The following is a 4091-nucleotide window of genomic DNA, read 5'->3' on the forward strand; positions in this document are numbered from 1 at the left end:
CTCATTCACACACATATATTCTGTCTTAGTCCTGCTGACCTTCATTCCTCTTCTCTCTAGAGCATATCTCCATCTCTCCAGGGTCTCCTCCACCTGTTCCCTACTCTCACTACAGATCACAATGTCATCTGCAAACATCATAGTCCACGGGGACTCCTGTCTGATCTCGTCTGTCAACCTGTCCATCACCATTGCAAATAAGAAAGGGCTCAGAGCTGATCCTTGATGTAACCCCACCTCCACCTTAAACACATCCGTCACTTCCACCGCAGACCTCACTGCTGTCACACTACCCTCGTACATATCCTGTACCAGTCTTACATACTAACCTATTTATGTATAATAAACACAAACATAGTTTCTTGCTGGCTGCAAGCGCAGTGATTCACATACCATTAATTTTCTTCCTGAGTGGTCATCCCTTGGTAGACAGCTATTTATAACAGCTTTATATCTGTATTATTAGAATCTATCCCAAGCATTATACACTTTACTATGAATTTTAACCTGTTCCATCTCTCTTTTGTTACTGCATATTTCAATATAAATGTATTAAGTTACTAACTGATTTATTGTCTGTTACCTGAGTGAATGACTAAATGTTCTGCAGTTTATGTCACTTTATGAGTTGAAATCTGCAGCAGACTACTGAAAATACTTCTGCCCACTACATGCTGTTTATCACCTCTATCATATCATCAAACCGCAGAACTACATGACTCAGAATCAGGAAATACCTGACAGCTGCTCACCACACAATAAACAAAAACTCTAGTTTATTAAATTTAATAAATAGTTCCAGTGAATAAAGTAAAAACGACATATTTTAGAATCAGAAAGCCCACTTTTGCATTTGATCATTAAAGGAAACGTGTATACTGCATGAATAAATATTGCTATCGTTCCTTTACTTTTATATTAATGCTTGTGTACTTGCGCCAATGTTTTAGTTCTGAAATAATCAACATTTATTAAAAAATAATTCCTGACACTTCATAATGTCTGCTTGCCTTAAAATGTGTGCTGCCCTCTTCTTTATTAAGTGCAGTGCTGTACCAGAATACCAGTGAACTACTGAATTATGCCACCCCTTTTGAAATAAACAAAAGTATGTCTGATTATATTCTCACTTTACAATATGTCTTTTAACATATTTACTGATGTGACTGTTGCATTATCTTTGCTAAGAGTTTTAAATTTTGAGATTTGGAACTACAAGTCTTGGAACAGTGAGATCAAGGGTGTGAAGACGGGGACCTGAGTATACTAATCGCTGTGGCGCATAGTATTCTCTTTTCTCCAAAGTATGACAGTCTTGGAGTAGGTATACACTAAGTAGCAGGGATGTGGGGCACAGCCACATATTAGGATGATGCAAAGAGCCTTTCCCCTGCAAAAAATAACTATAAAAGTCAACAGTAACTGTTGACATTTACTGTACTCCTTTATTTTTACTGGACTTTTTTTTTTTTTTTTTTGTAATTTTGGGTCTCATAATTACAGGTTCTGTAATTACAATAACGAATCACTGCTTTTTTATTTTAGGTAATTATGACAGTGTGCCATCTCAGCTTCTTTGCCAGTTGCTCTAGCTGCCTTTGGCAGCAAAGGAATCTGGCAAATACTGTAGTAGGCTCTGATAAAGGTTTAGCAAAACTACTGTAATTAATAGTATTGCAACATTGTCTGCTATGGTGAAGAATGCATTACAGCATGCATAGATATCAATCAGAATTGATTTCTTTCTAAATAATTAATTTGTGATGCTTAATGTTTATAAGCTTTTGAAATGAGCTTGTTAAAAAATTGCAACATAGTTTTTATGTTATTACATTGCATTTGTAATTACATTGTGCAAAACAATAGTCAGACTTTTTGCACCATTTCTTCAAGCGGAAATTTCTTCTAGTTGTTCTTTTTAGGATTAAATTATGATATATACTAGTATTATGAATATTTATATACGTATGTTTGATAAATACTAAATATAGAAGATGTGTGTAAGCGTGCACGTGTAAGTGTATGTGTAATGTGTGTAAATATGCTGCAGTGCAGATATTTTTGAAGCAAGAACTAGAAGCAGCCACACCCCCAGTACAGTTGCTTTTGAAAGCAGTTTTTTTTCCAAATGGCAGCCTCTCATGAGATAGGTTCATAAGAAAGTACTTGCCTTTGTGGGACATTTTAAGCCTAGGCAATTTCCCTTTCATATGTGAGAATCAAACCATGTACCTTGCGTCTGTGAGGTAAACACCTTAACTATTATACAAATTCCCAATCCAAATCCACTGGGGATTGAACCAAGGAATTTCTGAGTGTGAAGAAGATGTGATAACCACTACACTGCACTACAGAACCTACATATGATATTAAAACATACTGTAATTAGCAGTGTGCTTGGAAAGGGTCTGGTTATCAACTATCAGCACTTTTTCACCTAGAACAAAGTAGATGAGTAGCTGTTTTGTATTCCTAAAATGAAGTACCTACTTCATGTAAAACCTGAAATGACTGCATCTCTAGGTCACAAACGACTTTCTTCCCTGGTTTTTGCCCAATAAAAAGAACAAGAAGATCAACAGACTGGCTCAAGGACATGTCTGACACCACTTGTGGGAGAAAATGTGAGTTAATCTTAAAGGCTACACATCCTTCTGATGGAACAGATATGGTTCCTGCACATGATGGCCTTAATTTGCAAAGTCCTGGGATCAGAGGTGAAACCACTGTGAAAGGCATTTTGCAAGATAGGAACTTCAAGGCTCCCTTCAGTAAGTGCTAGACCTGAAACTGTGAATTCTTAAAAAAAGACTCCAAAAAGTAAAATGTGTGCTAAGCAAACAGCCCATTTTGAAACCATGAAAAAACATTTACAGGGGGATGTGGCTTTTTCTACCCTCAAATTTGAGGGATGGGCTGTGGCTCTCATATCCCTGCAACTTAGTATATGTTAACTGTCAAACAGCTGTACCTCAGAGAAGGGAGAATTTCCAAGATATCATGACCCCAGACAGTATAGTGCTGTTCATAATCTGTAGTTCCATTACTCTGAGGAATGTAGTTACAGGCTGGAGATTTCAAAACGCACCCAAACTTCCATGCTGCCAGTCGAGCATTTTCAAACAGAGGACAGTCAAGTCTGCCAGTGATGAAGATCAAGTAACAAGAAAGGGAGGGATCTTTAAAGGAGGACAGATATGCAGAATCACTTTAAGGAACTACCTGACAACACTGCTGGGCCACAGTCCTGAATGACACAAGACTGTGTTGGGCAGAAGCAGCAGACACATACATTCTGACCATAAAATAACTAAGAACCAGATTGTACACATATCTCATATAGTGTATGACATCCTACAACCTGCTGGTATTATGGAAAATTTACACAAACAATCTAGACCCCTACACTGTCTGCTAGATTACAAAACTGTCTATCCAACAAATCTCAAGCTATGAAAGTTGCTGTGCCCCATATGAACATAAAATTCTAACCAGTGGGATATCATGAGGATCAGTGTTTTGCCCTCTTCTGTTTAGATTTTGCAGACATCCACGCCACTATCACAAGTTTGCCTATGACTGCAAGCCATACAGTATTATCTGCTCATCCACTGATAGTAAATTGCTCAAACAAGGGCTGGAAAGTGCACATACCTGGTATACTGAAAATGGTCTCACACTAAATGCAAAAAAAGTGCAGCATAATAGCATTCAACTAAAATGTTGCTCCCATCTCATATATTACAAGTGGTGTTCTTCTTCAAACAGATGGGTACTTATGTGGGCAATTCAATCATTTGATCATTTATCTGTTCCAGTTAATTTCCAAGGGAATATCTTCAAGATCCAAAGAAGTCATCTTATCACTGTATGGTTCCCTTATCAGACCCATCAACAGATATAATAACACTTTAGGTGTGTAAAATCCATGCATATTACTCAACTGCAATGGTCCCAATGATTTCTAACCAAGAACATTAAAGGTGTTAAATCTTTTTCAGCTATCTAGACAGATTAATACAATAATACTCCTTATACTCCTTTAGGTCTAGACAGATTAGCACAATAATACTCCTCATACTCCTTTAGGT

Source organism: Protopterus annectens, chromosome 17.part0, assembly GCF_019279795.1.
Source record: "Protopterus annectens isolate FY-2018-M chromosome 17.part0, PAN1.0, whole genome shotgun sequence".
In the NCBI taxonomy this organism is placed as follows: domain Eukaryota; kingdom Metazoa; phylum Chordata; order Ceratodontiformes; family Protopteridae; genus Protopterus; species Protopterus annectens.